A 22,060-nucleotide genomic window follows, 5' to 3' on the forward strand; every position below is an offset into this window, starting at 1 on the left:
TTCATCTCTCGCCAGTTGGGAATGATGTGTGGTTGGATGCTGTGGTGTCCAGGCTGAGGGTGTGGCTTAATTTGTGAGTGGTTGGCGGCGAGCGTAAGGGCTCGAATGGCGGTTAGGCATTGGTTAAAATTGGTTGGTGGAGGGGTATGGATTGGCTGTGCCTGCCCCTCCAATGCTGCTGCTGACGGGTATTCCGTTAAAGGAATTCTGAAGCTTACCATCCCGTTCGTCCAAACCCTGACGGCAGGGTGCGGGCCGCGTAAGCTTCAAGGAACATGCGCGGAGTAGATGAGGGCCTGTGACGCAGCTCCATCTGACTCTGACCATGTTTCCTCCGGGACTGACTAGGGAGTCAGTGCTGTCCCCCCCCCAAGGCGGGAGGGGGGGACAGGTAGTCATAACCAATGCCTAAGCAACCACTCTCAATTTGTATGAAAATAAAGTTGTGGCCAAAAAATTATGCCAAAAACCTTAAACAAAATTACGTGTGATGTCTGAGTTATTGGGGTGGGGGTTTTGTGGGACCTCAGCACACAAACGTTGCCTGCAAAAATGTGTTATTCTACTGGCAAATGCGTTGAAAAATGCACATTTAATATAAAAGTGTGTATTTTATGTAAAAAGTATGCACAGAACATACACAATGGGACAGAAAAGTATCTGACAGAGCTATAATAATAATAAATAATATTTTTTTATTTATACCCTGCCCTTCCCAGTTCAAAAACCAGGCTCAGGGCAGCTAACAACAAATTTAAAACCCTTAATTATAAAAGCAGCATAAAATACAGTATAAAAACATGAATAACAATAAAATTCAAAAATCAATTTAGGGGAAATAAGCATTAGATAATCCCCCGGGCTAGCTGGCTGAATTAGTCCTACTTGGGCCAGCGAGGAGACCAGGGGAGAATTAGCTGTGGGGTCTCAGAGCGGGTGATCTTCATAAAAGGGGAGGGGGAGGGAAGAGAAGGGAAATAAAAGATCAGGCTGAATTCAAATTAAAGGTCAGGTGGAATAGCTCTGTTTTGCAGGCCCGACGGAAGGAGGTTAAATCCTGAAGGGCCCTTGTCTCATGGGACAGAGCATTCCACCAGGTCAGAGCCATCACTGAAAAGGCCCTGGCCCTGGTGGAGGATAGTCTGACTTCCTTAGGGACCGGGACCTCTAAACTATGGTTATTCATGGAACTTAAGGTCCTCTGCAGGGCAACACAGGAGAGGCAGTCCCGTAGATAAAAGGTAAAGGGACCCCTGACCATTAGGTCCAATCGTGACCGACTCTGGTGTTGCGGTGCTCATCTCGCTTTCCTGGCTGAGGGAGCCAACGTACATGACTAAGCCGCTTCTGGCGAACCAGAGCAGCGCACGGAAACGCCATTTACCTTCCTGCCGGAGTGGTACGTATTTATCTACTTGCACCTTGACGTGCTTTCGAACCGCTAGGTTGGCAGGAGCAGGGACTGAGCAACGGGAGCTCACCCCGTCGTGGGGATTCGAACCGCCGACCTTCTGATCGGCAAGTCCTAGGCTCTGTGGTTTAACCCACAGCGCCACCCAGGTAGTTCCATAGATACAAGGGCCCTAAGCCACAAAGCTATGATGGACTAGCAATGAGCTGAAATGAGCCCGTCTGTCCTGTAAGTTTAGAGTGCGAATTTGCCCTGTGCCCTGTGCCGCTGTTCAATTCAATCTGACCGTGCTGCCGAACGATGGAAGACTCTTGCAAGATTTCAGGTGCTTTCCTCATGCAGCTGTTCTCCCATATGCTCCCTCTTAGGTAGGTTTTAGAAAATCAAGGCCGAGTCCAGCTGTTCCGCTTGCCTTATCCCTTCGCCAAGAGGCCCCCGGCTGGTGCTTGCGAGCCTACTTTGGAACTTGCATTCCATTATGCTCTCTGCATAATAGGCTTCCCAGTGCCAGAAACCCCATCTCCCTGTGGCATAGAAGACTATTTCGAGCAGTAATGGTCATTTGCTAACAGGCTATAAATGGCCCAACAGTTAGTGAGCGAGTCAGATAATGCATGTGTACATCAGGTGCCGACTAGCTTTTGCTTTTCAGTACCACCGTGCTCAGACTTTATGGGAACTGGGGAACAGCTTCCTATAGTCGAATGCCACCTTGTGCTCTTCCATTTTAATATTTAGCAAAATGGGAATGCTCCGAGGGGAATCTAAAAGCAGACTGACGGTGTAATTTTCGTGTAACGGCAGACGCGCAGTTTGGAGCGCGATGTTGAAGAGGTCGCCCCGATAGCATCCAACTGATCACATATATATTGCTGATTTAACTAGAGCGCTGTTAAGGCGTAACATTTAAGCAAAATTTCTCTGCTATCATTTGAAACTATGATATAGATCTCAAGCATCTGATTGTAAAAGGCCTGAATCAGAGCCGGTGTAAATCTGCCAGCTGCAATTCAGAGACTGTACCCATATATATTTCCATGCTGCAAGAATTCTGTACAAGGGCTGCAGCAATTGAAATCCACCCGCTATCTGGTTTACTGATTACACAGGGGTCCTTTTTGTTGGTCTTAGTGGCTACTAAAGATTTGTGGGGCTGTTATGGAGGTAATAATAATAATAATAATAATTTATTTTTTATACCCCGCTCATGTGGCTGGGTTTCCCCAGCCACTCTGAGTGGCTTCCAACCAAATATTAAAATACAGTAATACATCAAACATTAAAAGCTTCCCTAAACAAAGCTGCCTTCAGATGTCTTCTAAAAGTCTGGTAGTTGTTCTTCTCTTTGACACCTGGTGGGAGGGTGTTCCACAGGGCAGGCGCCACCACTGAGAAGGCCCTCTGCCTGGTTCCCTGTAACTTGGCTTCTCGCAGTGAGGGAACCGCCAGAAGACCCTCGGCGCTGGACCTCAGTGTCCGGGCAGAACGATGGGGGTGGAGACGCTCCTTCAGGTATACTGGACCGAGGCCATTTAGGGCTTTAAAGGTCAGCACCAACACTTTGAATTGTGCTCGGAAACGTACTGGGAGCCAATGTAGGTATTTCAAGACCGGTGGTATGTGGTCTTGGCAGCCACTCCCAGACACCAGTCTAGCTGCCGTATTCTGGATTAACTGCAGTTTTTGGGTCACCTTCAAAGGTAGCCCCACGTAGAGTGAATTGCAGTAGTCCAAGTGGGAGATAACTAGAGCATGCACCACTCTGGCAAGACAGTCCACGGGCAGGTAGGGTCTCAGCCTGCGTACCAGGTGGAGCTGGTAGACAGCTGCCCTGGACACAGAATTGACCTGCACCTCCATGGACAGCTGCGAGTCCAAAATTACTCCCAGGCTGCGCACCTGGTCCTTCAGGGGCACAGTTAGCCCATTCAGGACCAGGGAGTCCTCCACACACGCCTGCCTCCTGTCCCCCCAAAACAGTACTTCGGTCTTGTCAGGATACAACCTCAATCTGTTAGCTTAGCCGACATCCATCCTCCAACCGTAATTCAAATGCTTCTGAAATTCTCCTCACCCAAACACATCCTTGGATTTCATAGTTCCACACGACTTGGCTTTCATTCTGAAGCATTCAGAATCTTACATTGTTCCAAATTGTTGCACTAAGCACTGTGCACACTCAGTTTGCCATCTGGACAGGTATGGATGAGTATGTCAATTCTGCTTTCACACAGTCTCTATCCCCCCCCCCCCCAGTCTTAAATTCAGTTTTGCATATTCACACATCAATATTTTATTTTCCATATGAAAATCCACCAAAAATTTAGTTTGTTTGGTTTTGTTTATAACTGGAATATATAATTGGTGTATTGCTATTATTGTAATTTGAACTGACTTGATTTAGTCTGTTATTAATTGGAAGATTGTTATTGAAAATGAATAAAATTTTAACAACAAAAATTAGTGGGAACACCTTCTACACATTTACATATGCAATTTTGCCTAATATACACATTTCTACAAAGTTCCCTAATATAATGCATTTTTTTAGGCGTCTATGCCTCCTTTACCCCAGTGTGTGCATTCTGGGACACCTATGGTATCTTGACTGGAGAAATCTATTGCAAAATTCAGATAACTGCAAACTTAGAATCATAGAATCCTAGAGTTGGAAGAGACCACAAGGGCCATCGAGTCCAACCCCCTGCCAAGCAGGAAACACCATCAGAGCACTCCTGACATATGGTTGTCAAGCCTCTGCTTAAAGACCTCCAAAGAAGGAGACTCCACCACACTCCTTGGCAGCAAATTCCACTGTCGAACAGCTCTTACTGTCAGGAAGTTCTTCCTAATGTTTAGGTGGAATCTTCTTTCTTGTAGTTTGGATCCATTGCTCCGTGTCCGCTTCTCTGGAGCAGCAGAAAACAACCTTTCTCCCTCCTCTATGTGACATCCTTTTATATATTTGAACTTCTAAGCGATGGCTGTGTTTGAGTTCATGCATTGTTTCAGAAAGAGCAAATTTGCCTTTCAATGCAAACAAAATCAAATTCCCCCACTCCATCCCTACATAGGGATGGATGAATTCATTCGGGTATGTCATAGTGCAACATGGGGATGGGACTTTATAAGCTGTATCTGAACATTACAACCCATGCACCTCCAGCAATCGCCACCTGATGGCGGTAATGTTTGACCTGACAGACTTCTCAAATGCTGAACCAACCTCTGAGTTCTCAAGCACAGAGAAGGAGATCGTAGAACTTCTGCAGTCACCACTCTCTCCATACTCCCAAACCGGATAAATATTTTGTTTCCAAGTTCATAGGGCAGCGGAGCTGAATATTCATGACTTTTAGTTTTCACACGATTGGAAAAGACTGACCACTAGTCGCCACTACTCAAAATGGAAAATCTATGTTCTAAAATAAAAAAATATGTTTTTGAAACTTTTTCAATAGGACTTGCTTCCCAGCCTTGAAACCCTGGGGTCCTGAGAAAAAGTATTAGAGAAAGTACTTTTGGCCTGGTCTTAATGGATATCCATGGGGGATTACCTCCAGATTGTCAGTATTTTTCAAGAGGGTCCACGCATTTGCCAGAAATTTAGGTTTGCACAATTAAATTGGATTAAAGTGCTCTGTCTCCAAAGTGCAATAAATCGATTCATCTTCAAATATCTGAAGGGCTGTCACGTTGAAGAGGAAGCATGCTTGTTTTCTCCTGCTCTGGAGGGTAGGACTCGAACCCATGGCTTCAAGTTACAAGAAAGGAGATTCCGACTAAACATAGGGGGAAACGTTCTGACTGTCAGAGTTGTTCGACAGTGGAACGGTCTCCCTCAGAAGGTGCTGGATTTCCCTTCCTTGGAGGCTTTTAAGGAGAGGTTGGGTGGCCATCTGTTATGGATGCTTTAGCTGAGATTCCTGCATTGAGGGGGTTGGACTAGATGACCCTGTCGAGTTCAGCCTACACTCGAGTAGGACCCTGGCAGAGACACATGCCCAACTGGCATGTTCCCTCCCTCCTGGTCATTCGTTCAGGAGCTTCAAAAGCTTTCTTCTGCCTGAACATCACAGCGACGAATGCCAACAGACATTGGCACACTTTATTGGACTACCCTTCAATATGTGGGGCAGGGGATGGCGCTTCCTCCCCTCTTCCAACTGCAGAACAATACCAATGCCTAACCTCCAATACCAAGGAAGTTGTGACGATTTGCTACGAGGTAGGCGAAAACCAAGTGGCTGGTGCCAATTTGCCAAGTGGAAAAATTCCTACCAGGCCCCTCAATGGCGACCAACCGAGGTCCATAGCAAGGTCAAGGAACGAAAACCTTATAGGGTGGGAGGGTGGGAAAAGCAGGAACACTGGCGGGCGGCAAAGAGGGAGATCCCCAGCCGCGCCTGCCTTAAATGGGGCAGGCCACGCCCCCAGAGCCAGCCAATTGGTTGGCCAGGGGGTGATGCGACCGGGGATTCCCCCAATCATGTGGGGGCTTGGCTCCATCTCCTCTGCAGGGCAGAAGTGGCCATATAAGACTGTTTATGTACGCAACAACTGCGGCGAGAACTCTTTTAGCCCAAAAATGGAAACAACAGGAAGTACCAACGAAAGAAGAGTGGCAGATGAAGATGATGGACTTTGCAGAACTGGTGAAGCTGACAGGAAAAATCCAAAACAAGCATGATCAAGTATTCAAAAAGGACTGGTGCAAATTCATACAATATCTGAAAGATCATTGTAAGCAAGTAACATTACTAGCAGGGTTCTCTGAAGACTTGTAATGAGAAGCTTTCTATCTTTCTATATCTATTTAAATTTTTGAGATATTCTAGAATTGGAAAATATAAATTGCAATGATATAAAGGTTCATTTTGAAAGCCGTGAGGCGGGAGGGAAGGAAGTTGACAGGCTCTAAGAGCCAAGGCGGTATATCGGATAAAGATGATGTGAATGTATAATATTAAATGGAAAATAAATAAAAATCATAATAAAAAAAAAGAAAGGCTCTCCCATTTGATTCCATCCCTTTCACATCTCCTCCATTGTTTGTAGGAGCTGATATTTATCCTGCTAAAACCAGCTCTCTCAATCCATCAAAGTATTTGAATGAACAAATGATCCACAAAGCTCTCTGACGTTACACGGCGCAGTTATTTCCCCTGCCTCTCTGAAGATCCAGGCCACCGTTTCAAATCAGAAATGACTTTGCAGAGCCCGTTAGCAATTATCCACAATGTGCCAAAGCTAAATCCTAAATACTTGTCATGTTCGTCTTCCGGAAAGTTCCCAGTCAAATTCATATCGGAGGGGAAAAATTAGACACATTTCTTGATTTGCACCCACAGCACCAGGGAAAGCTATGGTGAATTATTCACTCTGCTTATAGTAACTGGGGGTTGAGAGAAATATTTCCCCTCAAACACTTTCTCTCATATATTCAAACGTACTTTATAGCATTGTTTCACTTAAATATTCCTGCTGCTGCTTCCCTCTATCCATTCCCTCCTGAAATGATTTTTTTTATTTGATAAAATTTACGCACCACTCGATTGTAAGGAACGTCAAAGTGGTTTGCAAAACTAGACACAAACCTATAAAATTATTGATAAAAGTGATCAATAGGTTTTAAACATTAAAAAAATCAATAGACTTGAAACAGATTAAAACTCGCATTAATGTGCTAAATACCTGGGTAGGCAGGTCTAAACAAAAATCATTTTAGCAGGAGCTGAAAAGAGTACAGTGAAGACACCTGGCTGAAATCAATAGGCAGGGAGTTCCGACGTGCAGGGGCTGCCACAGTAAAAGATCAAGATCTTACTAGTGCAAAATGGGTGTTAGGTGACATCTGCAACAGTGCCAGTTCTGCCCATCAAATCAGTTGAGTGGGTAAAGTGAACCTGTAGGTAAACTGGTCCCAAGTTGTTACAAGTTTTAATTAAATAATAATAATAATAATAATAATAATAATAATAATAATAATTTATACCCTGCCCATCTGGCTGGGTTTCCCCAGCCATTCTGGCCAGCTCCCAACAGAATATTGAAAAGACAATAAAACATCAAACATTAAAAACTTCCCTAAACAGGGCTGCCTTCAGATGTCTTCTAAAAGTCAGATAGTTGTTTATTTCCTTGACATATTTTAATGTGTTTTTAATCTTTTGTTGGAAGCCGCCCAGAGTGGCTGGAGAAACCCAGCCAGATGGGCGGGGTATTAATTGTTGTTGTTGTTGTTGTTGTTGTTGTTGACATCTGATGGGAGGGCGTTCCACAGGATGGGCACCACCACCGAGAAGGCCCTCTGCCTGGTTCCCTGTAACTTTGCAGTGAGGGAACTGCCAGAAGGCCCTTGGCGCTGGACCTCAGTGTCCGGGCAGAACAATGGGGGTGGAGAGGCTCCTTCAGATATACTGGGCCGAGGCTCCTTCAGGTATACCGGTAGCACCTTGAACTTGACCCAGTAATAAATCGGCAAGCAGCGCCATTCTCTGAGCACAGGTAATATATACCGACAATTGACCAGGACCCAAATTGCTTTGGAGCCCAGATCTGGGCCGGGTCAGTCCTGGGTCTGCCTAGGTCTAATCTGGGGTGCTTCATTTGGTACCAGATTGGATGGTGTGTGTTTATGTGTACGTGTGCATGTACATATACACACTTTCACACACACCATCCTAAATTTTATGTCCTGTCTTTGGCGCTCAGCCAGCTAGGGATCTTCCCTCCCTCCGTTCTTTGCTACCCACTCCCAAGCCTTGTTTAGATCTTGGCTCGCTCGGAAGACAGTTTTTCAGTTTCCAGGTTCTAACTTTCCTGTCTGCGGGAGTACCAAGCATGAAAAAGGATGGCAGGAAAGTAAGTTCATTAATTATACCCATGACAGACTTGTGGAGGGGAGGGGAAGGGAGAGGCGGGTGGGAAGGAGGGGGGAATGAAGAGGTGGGGAGCCATGGGGGTAAATTAGAGACTGCAGCACTTGAATGAACATACTAGGTTGTCAAAAGGGCCGTCACAAAGTAATAAATCTCTGCTCATAATATTAGCACTTTCCATCCAGTCCAGTAACCATTTCTTTCTCCCCCTCCCTCGCTCTCTCTTTTGCCCTTTTTGTGTTTAAATTATTCCTCCGGTGGAAGCTATGAAATGTCCAACTGCCAATATTTTTTAGCATTTACTCTCTGAAGGTAGTTCCATACCTGTATGTGTGGGGATGTGTACAGTAACTCTTCCATATATTGGAAGCTCTTGTTCCAGCTGCTGCTGGCAAACATATTACCAAATTCTTTGCCTTTCAGGGCCAAGACAGGGAGATGGGTGTTCCGTTTTCCTCCCGAATTCACGCTCCTTGAACCAATCTGCAAATGCAGCCAACTGTGTAAAGGTAAGATTTACATCCATTTGCATCAATTGCTCCACCCACTTTCCCCTCTGACCAGAGTAACTCCCATATCCCATATATATATATATGGGATATGGGAGTTACCTCTTACCTTTCTAGAAACTAAAATGTCCCAAGCGCTGCAACCTATATATATATATATATATATATATATATATATAGGTGTGTGTGTGTGTGTGTGTATATATATATATATATATATATATATATATATATATATATACCTATATATATACATATAGGTTGCAGCGCTTGGGACATTTTAGTTTCTAGAAAGGTAAGAGGGAACACGGCAGAAGTTTATAAAATTATGTGTAGCATTGGGAAAAATGATTGCCTCAAAAGACTAAACAACTAAACAACAACAACAAGGTATCTAAAGCCATTTGCACATGTTGCTGTGCAACCAGTCCATGCAGAATGTAGGCACCCTATATATAAAGGTAAAGGGACCTCTGACAATTAAGTCCAGTTGCCAACGACTCTGGGGTTGCGGCGCTCATCTCGCTTTACAGGCCAAGGGAGCTGGCATTTGTCCACTTCTGCAGACATTTTTTCCAGGTCATGTGGCCAGCATGACTAAGCCACTTCTGGTGAAACCAGAGCAGTGCATGGAAACGCCGTTTACCTTCCTGCCGGAGCGGTACCTATTTATCTACTTGCACTTTGACGTGCTTTTGAACTGCTAGGTTGGCAGGAGCAGGGACCAAGTAACAGGAGCTCACTCCATCGCGGGGATTTGAACCGCCAAACTTTCGATCGACAAGCCCAAGCAGCACAGGGGTTTAACCCACAGCGCCACTCACATCCCACCTTATATATAGAAATAAGCAAGCCAGTGATATTTTAGGGAGCAGGCTAGCAGGCGGGACCCATGACTTACATCATAGGAGCCTACACAACACAAAACACTGTTGCTGTATGTAGGTTTTATTTTATTTGTTTTTTATCTTATGTTTTGGAATTGTACATCCAGGTTTTTTTTCCTTTAGATTTTTTGGGGGGGCCCAAGAGAGCGGGGCCCTAAGCTATAGCTTGTTTATCTTATACGTAAATCCGGCACTGTTATCAGTGCTTAAAGTTGCTTAAGAGCATCAATTAAATCACAGTGCAGAAAGAACCTTATTCTTTGAGCATCCAGATTCCTTTTGGGGATTAGGAACTCAGCTACATTCAGGCAATTATATCATTCTAACTGTGTTATATGGGACGCAGGTGGCGCTGTGGGTTAAACCACAGAGCCTAGGGCTTGCCGATCAGAAGGTCAGAGGTTCGAATCCCTGCGGCGGGGTGAGCTCCCGTTGCTCAGTCCCAGCTCCTGCCAACCTAGCAGTTTGAAAGCACGAAGTGCAAGTATATAAATAGGTACCACTCCAGCGGGAAGGTAAACGGCGTTTCCGTGCGCTGCTCTGGTTCGCCAGATGCGGCTTAGTCATGCTGGCCACATGACCCGGAATCTGTACGCCGGCTCCCTAGGCCAATAAAGCGAGATGAGCGGCGCAACCCCAGAGTCGGCCACGACTGGACCTAATGGTCAGGGGCCCCTTTACCTTTAACTGTGTTATAAACATGTGAAACCAGGTGGTGCTGTCGAGTTTGATCGTTCGCCAGTGTGATTTTCCACAATGATCTTCAGAACACGTTTTCCTGTAACACTTTTTTATGTGTCTAGAATCCAGCCTAGGATTTAATCAGTTTACAGCAATCCTGGTGTGAAGCTGTTGAGGATTTGGTTTTTTTTAAGTGGGGAGGAGTCAAACAGTTGTGGCGGACTACACCTTTGCCCAATCTGAAATCAATTTTGAAGATTCTCCAACTTAAAGCAGAACACGGGCAGCGTAGAATGCAGGACAGAGCAGACCCCATAGAACAGGTGAGAGGAATTTTGCTCGTCCTTCTCTCAATGCACTTATACAATGTAATGATTAAGTATCATCCTTATCAAGCAATGTGCACACATGCGTGAAAAGCCATTCTCAATTTAAACTAACCACGCCGCGAGGACAGAATGATACAAACATTTGTCACAATTCAGGCAAGAAACCGAATTAATAATAAATACCGTGAGTCTGTAAAGGTCAGCAGTCTCCATTTTTCTTAATACCGCTAGGGGGCAGACTTGCTCTGGTGTGTGGTTAAACCAAAGCAGGATAAAAAAAAACCCCACCTTTTGCAAACCACCTGCAAATTTGCAAGCTCTCCTTTCCACTCCCGGGCAGGGGTTGGGGGTGGGGTGTCAGATGAGTTTCATGGCAAAATGCTTTGCAGCAAGGAATCGAGTAAGCCAAAGCGAGTTTCTGTCCACCTGCAGGAGATGCTCAGTGGAAAATCACCAGATGTAATTATTTAATGAAGCAAGGAGTTGCTATTGATTTTGTGACTCTGGGTGGAAATTAGAAGCCCAGTTATAATTTCCCTTAAGCTTCCCATTTATCATCCAAAACAACCCTTGTCTTGTGGATCTCTGATAATAGGAACGGCAAAGCTGTGTTGAGAGGACTACACCAGCGCTGGGGAGGAGATGCTCCTGGAATTTGGATCATTCCGTGCAAGTCCATGACAGCAGGTTGGTTAGAACTACTCTATGTGACAGAGCGGCAGTTGCTGCAGAAGCTAGTACAACACTGATAATTTTATAGAATTGTAAGGAACATCAAGGGGCATCTAGTCTAACCCCCTGCAGTGCAAAAATAACAGCTGGAGAATGCCTGACAATGGCCATCCAACCTCTGTTTCAAAACCCCCAAAGGAGGAGAGTCCACCACCTCAAATGCAAGATAAGCACAACCAAACCCAGACACATCAGTCATGAGGATTTAACTGACATTGCTGTTGTTGTTTAGTCGTTTAGTCATGTCCGACTCTTTGTGACCCCATGGACCAGAGCACGCTAGGCACTCCTGTCTTCCACTGCCTCCCGCAGTTTGGTCAAACTCATGCTGGTAGCTTCTAGAACACTGTCCAACCATCTCGTCCTCTGTCGTCCCCTTCTCCTTGTGCCCTCCATCTTTCCCAATATCAGGGTCTTTTCCAGGGAGTCTTCTCTTCTCATGAGGTGGCCAAAGTCTTGGAGTCTCAGCTTCAGGATCTGATCTGTCCTTCCAGTGAGCACTCAGGGCTGATTTCCTAAAGAATGGATCGGTTTGATCTTCTTGCAGTCCATAGGACTCTCAAGAGTCTCCTCCAGCCCCAGAATTCAAAAGCATCAATTCTTTGGCGATCAGCCTACTTTATGGTCCAGCTCTCACTTCCATACATCACTGACATTACTGCCGTGTAATTTTCTCTCTCATTGGCTGATGGAGAATAACCGGGGGAGGGGGCCAGAGAGAACATGGGACACGGATTCAAATGATACTTGATCATTAATTGACTTAGCGTTAGGAAGAACTTTCTGATGGTAAGAGCCGTTGGACAGTGGAACGGTGACAGGGGGTGAGCCAGCAACAAATCATAACATGCAAGTTGGAGCAAAGACAGGATCTGCACAGGAGTGTCATGCCTAATTAGCATAACAACTCCTCCCTTGTAGGTCTTGCCACCACAAAGCAGTTGCTGAGGCTGAAGGTTCCCATCTCCCCACAGCTGCCTAAGTCTTCAAAGTCCCCCCCCCCCCAAGAAATCGGAGACTGTGCTTATGGGAAGCTAACTTATCCACCCTCTTCATGCCTCTCTTGGTTCTGGGAGACAAGTGAGGAAGAAAGCTTGTTGCAGCAGGAGAGGGAGAGACCTGTGCCTCTTCACCAGCCCGACTCTTCTCTGCCTCTTGGCCTCCTTCATGTGCCTCTTCAGCTTCAGCTTCCCCCTCTGATTCTGGACTGCTCTCTGCCACAGACTCTCCCACCTCACTAAGCCCCATCATCTCTCCAGTTTCCAACACCTCCTCTTCTCAGTCTTCTCCCTCTTCTCCCTCTGACCACTCATTGTTGCCTCACCACCAACCCCTGGGCCTTGAGCCTTCTTGCCTTGGGTGTTCCCCAGATGGTTTCTCTCACCATTTCTCCAACCAGTCCATGACATCCAGACTCCTTCAGAAGGTGATGGACTCTCCTTCACTGGAGATTTTCAAACAGAGGTTGGATGGCCACCTGTAAGGGCTTCTTTAGCTGTGATTCCTGCATTGTAAAGTGTTGTACAAGATGACCCTTGGGGTCCTTTCCAACCCTACCATTCTGCGATTTCTAAACACTCACACTTCTTGTGCTGGAGAGCCATTCAGATATGAAGCTTTACATTCAGTTCATGGCTGATGTTGGAGCTTCCTATGGCGTTCGTACGGAGCCCCCGGTCGTCTCACGGACTATTGACCCGTACACCACTAATCTGCTGCCACCAACCAGGTCCTCCCCGGTAAATCACTTAGTCTCAGTCAGATTCTTAAGTTAACAAAGAAGAGTGTAGTTTATTGCAGACACAAACAAACTTTAACTGCATTCAAAACATTGTTACTCTTTACCTTCTTCGTCTTATTTTTATCCTGTCTCTAACTCTTCTACCTCTTCTCACAAAAGAACCAACTGCACTAACTGTCTGCCAACTGAGTTTTACGAACCAACCAACCAACTAACTAACCTTGGGCTAAGCCCTTTTATAAACAGGTAGGCTCCGCCTCTGGCTTTTCTATTGGTCTACCTATTAACTCTTTCTCTCCCCCTGTACAGACATTTTCAAACGAACGGGAAAACGCCACATCCTCTCTCCACTTCTTTGGAGAAAAGTGATGTAAGAACCTCTGCTTTGTGGATGGGGCAACTTGCATGTCCAATAGTCATCTGGGCAGAATCTAAATCCAGGCTTAGCACAATCAATGTAGGTTTGTGAGAGAGAGCGCACTTGTGTGCATGTGTGTGCTTAATGAATGGCGGAGAACAGGCGGGCCAATTAAAGGGAGCTGCTTTGTTGTTCCTTTCAGTGTGGTCACCTTGGAATCTCTATGTGCCCTGTCATCTGAAACAGACTGGCAGCTAAACAGAGAAATCAGCCATGGTCCTCATGGCTTTATGCAAGCAAACCTAGACAAAATTAAGGAATCTTCCAGTAGCATCACTGGCTGCACAGCAGTGAGTTGCTCAGAAGTACTAGACAATACCGATGATAATAATAGTGCTTGCTTCAAAAAATGGCAGCAAGATATTTCAAAATTTATCTGGAATGGGAAAAGGCCAAGAATACAGCATGAAATACTTACAGATTTAAAAGAGAGAGGAGGCTTTTCTCTTCCAGATTTTAAAATTTACTATGAAGCAGCATGCCTTACTTGGATTTGGGATTGGATTGTTGTGGAAAAAGAGGAGGCAATAGAGTTAGAAGGACACGATAACAGATTCGGTTGGCACTCATACCTCTCTTGCTCTTTCTATGGTTTTCAGAAATGCTCCCATAGGGAATATAGTTGAACAGCAATTAAGAGTAATCCAGCCTCTCATCGATGTAGCCAAGCTTTCTGATGTCAATCTTAGCGGGGATCCCACAATCTCCTGTACATAAGATTTGTCATCCATGATTTTGTCAGTTCTGCACATCTCTCATCCCATTGGCCACAAAAATCTTAGCCCATGCAATTTGGTGGTGGATTGCAATTGCCACTATACTGAAACCACACTTTGCACCACCCAATTTGTGGATGATGTGAAAGAAGGAAGGGTTGCATGCATTGTGGAGTTTAAAATGATGACTTGAATTGCAAAAGGGTTTTAAAACAGCCCCACACTGTGCTTTGATCATGCATACCTGTTCCCAGCAGGGGAACAAAGCTGAGCGGTGGAACTGAGTATGGTCAAATCCTTTATTCAGCAGCAGCTGGTGAGCAGAGGGTGTAACCCTGCTGGTTTGGGAGATCTGCTTCACTGGCATTTCCCCTGCAGAAAAAGTCCTGGAGAAGTAGACACCAGGAGGATCAAATCCTCTGCTAACCATTCGAAAACAAGAGTGTCCACATTTTTGCAGCAACTTTCCTCTGCTCTGCTCTGAGTCTGCACCAGAATAAACGAACTCCACAGCTTGCCGCCTTGTTCCAGTTCATGACCGCTTTGATAGATTCTTTCCCCCACTCCTTTTAATATTGCTGGGAGCAATTATCTTCAGAGCTCTCTGGGGGATGCTACGCTGAAAACCAGCATACATTTCTTGTGAATTATGGGAGGATTCTTGCAATGGCGAAGGTGCTGAGGTAAGGGCAACCTGGATGATTCAGGTACCGTGGTCTTCATTAGGAGGAAATATTAGCCAGCCGTGACCTTTCGTTTGCATCTCATATAAATGGAGCAACTCTCCGAGAGTTGGCAAAGACAACTGGCAATGGATGGCAACTACAAGTCAAGCATGACAACTGCTAATTCAAAAGGAAAGGTTTATAGATTAAATGGAATGGAGGTTCCACGTAACCTATGAGCAAATGAGGCCAAATCGCTTTGCAGGGGGAAGTCAACCCAGTAATGGGAGTGACATCGATGGCTTGGAGGATGAGCAACTGTTGCTCCAGAAAATCCTAGTTTCCCTTTAAACCAGCTTTCCCCAACCTGGTGCCTTCCATGTGCTTTGGACTACAACTCTCTAGGAGCTTATCAACACTTTTTGCCCTGCTCTTTCCAGGCATGGATCCATGCTTTAAAGCTCTTTATCCAAACACACTTCCTTTTTATTTTCCCTGAGAAAACCCACTCTTTAGTGTTCAATCAGAGCAAACATCAATTTGGGTTTTCCATGGATTCCCATTTGCTCTAGTTCAGCTTTAAAGAGCAGGTTTTCATGGGGAAAGTTCCTGAGCAGGAGTGCCAAGTAAGGGGGTGGGGCAGCTTCCAAATTTCCAAAGAAAGCCCCCCCCCCCACTTTTGCTGCAGCTCACATCACACTTGCAAGTCGCGGGGTCTCCACACATGTTGTGCTGACATTACATGGTCTGGGCCCTCTCAATTGTGGGGGCAAGGCGGTGTGCATGCCCCTGAGCAAAAAAACCCACAAGTGCTCAGAGATGGAGCTTTAAAGTGCAGACCGTACCCAGAAAGAAAGGAAAGTTAAGTGTGCACTCAGTAATTACAGCCAGTGGTCAGGGATGGTGGGAGTTAGAGAAGCCTAATTGGAGCTCCCATAATGCATTTGACTAGGACTATGGATTTAACATCAAGCATCAAAGAAACTAAGATCATGGCCATGGTCCCATCACCTCCTGGTAAATAGAAGGGGAAGAAATGGAGGCAGTGAGAGATTTTACTTTCTTGGGCTCCATGATCACTGCAGATGGTGACAGCAGTCTTGAAATTAAAAGACTCCTGCTTCTTGAGAGAGAAGCGATGACAAACCAAGACAGCATCTTACAAAGCAGAGACATCACCTTGCCGACAAAGGTCCATATAGTTAAAGTGATGGTTTTCCCAGTAGTGATGTATGGAAGTGAAAGCTGGACCATAAAGAAGGCTGATGGCTGAAGAACTGATGCTTTAGAATTATGGTGCTGGAAAGAGTCTTGAGAGTCCCATGGACTGCAAGAAGATCAAACCTATCCATTCTTAAGGAACTCAGCCCTGAGTGCTCACTGAAAGGACAGATCCTGAAGCTGAGGCTCCAAGACTTTGGCCACCTCATGAGAAGAGAAGACTCCCTGGAAAAGACCCTGATGCTTGGAAAGATGGAGGGCACAAGAAGAAAAGGATGACAGAGGACGAGATGGTTGGGCAGTGTTCTCAAAGCTACTAACATGAGTTTGACCAGACTGCGGGAGGCAGTGGAAGACAGGAGTGCCTGGCATGCTCTGGTCCATGGGGTAACGAAGAGTCGGACACGACTAAACAACTAAACAACAACAACAATGGATTTATTTATTTAGTTACATTTTTATTTATTTCTTTCATTTCTTTCGGTTTTAGTTTGCCTTACTTCATTAGAACACGTCATAAAACACGGTTTTATCTCCTCCCCAGTTATCATCACAACAAGTCTGGAGGTAGGCTGAGATGCACAGACATCATCTCTGAAATGGAATTTTTAAAAGAGAAATTTATTGTATGAAACATGAATGAAAGAGGCTTTTGTCCATGAAAACAGATAAAATCTCAAAACGTTTTCCCCTTGCACAGTCCACCTTATTGGTGGATTATTCTCGGGCTCCACAGGTATGGAGTAAGAGAAAAAATTGCTATTCCCAGCTACAGTCCCAGGTACTTCATAAGGCTTTTTTGTTTGATGGGGGTGCTAGTCCTAGCTCCCTGTTATTTACCACTGTCTAGCATGAAGGAGCTTGCTAGCTCAGAATCCTAGACCAGGATAAGAAAGATATTAGCTGTGATTTATCCCAGCCCTCTGAGGCCAGCCAACCAAAGGGTTATGTTTCAAGAATCCAAACAGCATTGTTTAAAACCATGACAGCTTCATGGTACCCCTAGTAAGACTCCATCGCCTTCTCCTGGAATGAGCCAGACCTGCTGAGTTGAAAGCCACAAATTGTCCAGAGCCGCCATGAAGAATAGCAAATCTGCTGGGCATGATGCTTCACGGGTCAGAGAGACCACTTTGTCAGATCCGCAGCTGGACGTAACCACTTCAGATATGTGCTTACATGAACAAGACTTTTGGGCACTTTCCTTCCCACCTTTCTAACTTTTTGAGCCAAACCTGGTTCACTTCCTTTGCTCTACAACATGATTCAGTCATATGAACAAAGCCATGACTGATTGCTCATGCATGCCCAATACTACAACACCCATATTGCAGATTATTAAATCGAAGACGAGGCATTATTGTAACTCTGTGTTGCAAAGATGCCTGCAAACATAACAACCCGGCCATATGAGAATCCCTTGCAGATTATGATTGCAGTGTCTGGAGACAGATGGTCAGGTTGTGTATCCACAGCAGTGACCAGAGGAGGAATGACTATTCGGTTGGAAGCCACCCAGAGTGGCTGGGGAAACCCAGCCAGATGGGCGGGGTATAAATAATAAATTATTATTCTTATATAATAATAATTTCTATTTCTATTCTATCTGGAATTTCTATTTGTGATACAGCCCTCAAATCTCCCTTTGAATCCCTACCAACTTTTCTCTCCACTTGTGAAGTCTCCACGCAGCACTGAGTCCTCTTTCGTTTTCTGAATATTTCCTCTCTGCTTGCTTTCTCTGCCCCACCCTCCATTCAATCACCCTTCTGATTTACACTTCCCATCCCACCGGTTGTGTGACATTGCCTTCTTATTTATATCATGTGTCCTTCACTTTGAAGGCTGAGCTTATTCATCTCCGGTGGTTCCCAAGTGTGGCCGGCTTCATAATTTCTTCCAAAACGCTTAACGGCAGAAGTGAGTTGAAATGATATGACAAGATAAAAATGGTGCCCAGAGACACAGCCTTCAACGTGGGAGATTGGTGGAAGGGGAAACAAAGATGGCAAATGTCTTGTGTCTGAATTAGGCAGACAAACTTAACCGCTGCACATCCATTCCATCACAGCATGAAGACTGCAAATGGTACATAGCGACTGTTTCTTTAATGCATGTCATGAAATGGGATTTTGATCACTTGGGAGGAGCTGTAGGGAGCACAAGTAATGTGGTTTTCTGGCTTCAAACCAAGTCAGATCATTGGTCCAACTAGCTCACTATCATCCATGGAGACTTGGCAGTGGGTCTCCAGGATTTCAGGCAAGGGACATTCCCAGTCCTACCTGGAGATGCAATTGAACCTGGGAAGAAGAAGAAGAAGAAGAAGAAGAAGAAGAAGAAGAAGAAGAAGAAGAAGAAGAAGAATTTATTTCTGCCCTGCCCATCACTCTGGGTGACTTCCAACAAAAGATTAAAAATGCATTAAAACACCAGTCATTAAAAACTTCCCTGAACTTCAGATGTCTTCTAAATGTCAGATAGTTGTTTATTTCTTTGACACCTGGTGGGAGGGTGTTCCACAGGGTGGGTGCCACTACTGAGAAGGCCCTCTGCCTGGTTCCCTATAACCTCTGCTTCTCTCAGTGAGGGAACTGCCAGAAGGCCCTTGGAGCTGGACCTCAGTGTCCGGGCTGAACAATGGGGGTGGAGACACTCCTTCAGGTACACAGGGCCGAGGCCATTTAGGGCTTTAAAGGTCAGCACCAACACTTTGAATTGTGCTTGGGAATGTACTGGGAGCCAATGGAGATCTTTCAAGACTGGTGTTATGTGGTCTCGGCGTCCGCTCCCAGTCACCAGTCTAGCTGCCGTATTCTGGATTAATTGTAGTTTCCGAGTCACCTTCAAAGATAGCCCCACGTAGAGCGCGTTGCAGTAGTCCAAGCGGGAGATAACTAGAGCATGCACCACTCTGGCGAGACAGTCTGCGGGCATGGAGGGTCTCATCCTGCGTACCAGATGGAGTTGGTAAACAGCTGCCCTGGACACAGAATTGACCTGCGCCTCCATGGACATCTGTGAGTCCAAAATGACTCTCAGGCTGTGCACCTGCTTCTGCATCTAAAGCAGATGCTCTGTCATTGAGCTATGGCCCTTCTCTATCATGCTTTTTATGAACATCAGAAGAGGCTGCTGGATCAATCCACTGGTCCATTGAGTCCCGCATCCTGTTCTCACAGCGGCCAACCAGATGACCATGGGACACGGGTGGTGCTGTGGTTTAAACCACTGAGCCTCTTGGGCTTGCTGATCAGAAGGTTGGCGGTTTGAATCCCCATGACGGGGTGAGTTCCCGTTGCTCGGTCCCAGCTCCTGCCAACCTAGCAGTTTGAAAGCACATCAGAGTGCAAGTAGAAAAATAGGCACTACTGTGGTGGGAAGGTAAATGGCATTTCCGTGCGCTCTGGTTTTCGTCATGGTGTCCCATTAAGCCAGATTAGTCATGCTAACCACATGACCTGGAAAGCTGTCTGTGGACAAACATCGACTCCCTCTGTCCGAAAGCGAGATGAGCACCGCAACCCCATAGTTGCCTTTAACTGGACTTAACAGTCCAGGTTCCTTTACCTTTTACCTTACCATGGGATCTCTCAAGCAGAACCCAAGCCCAAGTTCCCTCTCCCCTCCTCTGGGTATAGACTTCTCTCTCCACAGAGATGCATTTGCCACCTTCCCAATACAGCTTTTGGCAAATGCTGAAGACACGCCTGTGCTGGCCCCGTGGGTTAACCGTGAGACAAGGTCCGAGTCCAGTCTGAGGTCGAAGGTGCAGGATGGAGGCAGTCCGTCAAAGCTGAGTGCAGGGCAGGGAGTCGGGCGAGGTCAGGAGCGCCAGCAGGAAAGCAGGACAGGGTTCAAGCAGGAACTGGCTTCCAACAATGTTGCTCCCGCAACTTGGGACTGGGGCTGGCTGGCTTTTATCTGCTCTGAGGTATAGGGCGGCTCCAGTCCACAGGTGACTCGCCTCTCCTGGCCTGGAGGTGAGCACTCCTCCTGCAGGAACTTAGTTCCCTCCACCTCTCTGCCCTGAGCCTCTGCAGCTCAGGAGAGGCTGGAGGGTTACCGGACCCAGAGGCAACCTCAGCTTCCCCTGATGGGGCTGAGAGTGGAGCACCTGCAGGCAATGGGTCCTCCATCATCTCAGGAGCCAGAGCAGACTCAGCTGGTGCCTGCACCTGAGGACCCAGCACAAGTGAGGACCCTTCAGGCTCAAGTCCCAGCCCCGGCTCAGCTGGTTCTGGAGGCGGGGAATCCTGTGCAGGCTGGGATTCCTCAGGTTCAGCATCCGAGTCCGAATCCCAGGCCATCACAACGCTTCTTTAACCTGCCCTTTGGCACCTGTGATGTGTGTTTTCAGGACCCACCCTATACCTGTGGATGTCATTTTGCAATTAAGTCATATATCATTCTTATGGAAATCACTTTGAGATGCTTCATAGGAAGCAACTGATACATGAAATTAATAAAAACAACCATTTCCTGTCTTTAGATGCACCAGCCAGTTATGATGTGATGGCTTCTGCTATTGTTCAAAGGATGTGTGGGTGTGTTACATGCAGAGGGGTAGGAACAGGATAAGCCTCATTAATTTTTATTTCCTTTCAGCCAACACGTTTGCATGTTAAGCCCTAAACCTATGAATCTCTGCATAGCATGAGTCTTTCATGCAGTACATGGATCTGTAACCAGGACCATATACCATGAATGACACTGTACGATACGTATTATGTGATTAAGCTATCATTTACATTTGCATCATGATGCCACCACTCAGGGCATGGTATAGCATTGTTTTCCAAGAACAAAATAAAAGCCTGCTGGAACAGACCAATGACCCACTGAGTCCAGTATCTCGTTCTCACAGATAAACAACCAGTTGCCTGTGGGAAACCCATAAGAAGTATTCAAAGACAGGAGCCCTTTCCATCAGAGAAATTCCCTCTAAGCTCTTCCAGTACCTTGCTATCATAAGCCTAGTAAAAGAAAACTTGCGATTTTATTTCAAGTTATTGTGAAAATTCATCTACATCTTAGTGCAAATGTCTTCAAATATAAAAAATTTTCTGTGCATTTTTGCCATTATATGCTTTTTTGGCAAAGCAATGCCCTCCAATATAATGCATTTCAGCATGTTCTTTTCAGTAAAATGTGCATTTTTATGCCTCTAGTATTTGCATTTTTTTTTTTATAAAAAAGAACTGCATGGCAAAATTCAGAAAAGTGCAATTTTCTAAGGATGGCTACATTTTGGTTTGCATATACAGTGATACCTCGGTCTAAGAACAGTCCTAGTAAAGAACACTGTGGACAACGACCTCTGCAAAACCAGAAGTTGGTGTTCCAGTTAGCGCACTTTGCCTCAGAAGCTGAACGGAAGTCAAACACCAGCAGTTGAAGGCCTCATTAGGGAAAGTGTGCGCTTCCGTTTAAGAACGCTTCAGCGTAAGAACGGACCTCCGGAATGGATTAAGTACGTAACCTGAGGTACCACTGTAGTTTCAGAAAGAGTGGATTAGGCTTTCCTTCAAAGGCAAACTGAATTGGTATAAATCTCCCCACAAACTAAGGGATTTACCCCAGCAGAGACTCCAAGACTCAAGGAAACTGGCCTTAAACTAAGACTTTAAACCAGAATGCAAAATCAGTTCCCCTCCCTCCTTTCATCCACCCATCAAGCACAGCTTCAGGGAACCTGTAGAACACGGAATCAGTTATCACTGGGACAGCTTCCTTATTGTCTTGGAATGGATCAGGTCACCACCGATGGGTGATAATTGAAAATGGCAAGGACCAAATAGGGCCTGACGTAGGCAGCAATTATTTAAAACCCATCATCGGCACAGAGCGAATTCCAGCCATGCAAATA

Source organism: Podarcis pityusensis, assembly GCF_964106645.2.
Source record: "Podarcis pityusensis genome assembly, chromosome: 7".
NCBI lineage: Eukaryota > Metazoa > Chordata > Lepidosauria > Squamata > Lacertidae > Podarcis > Podarcis pityusensis.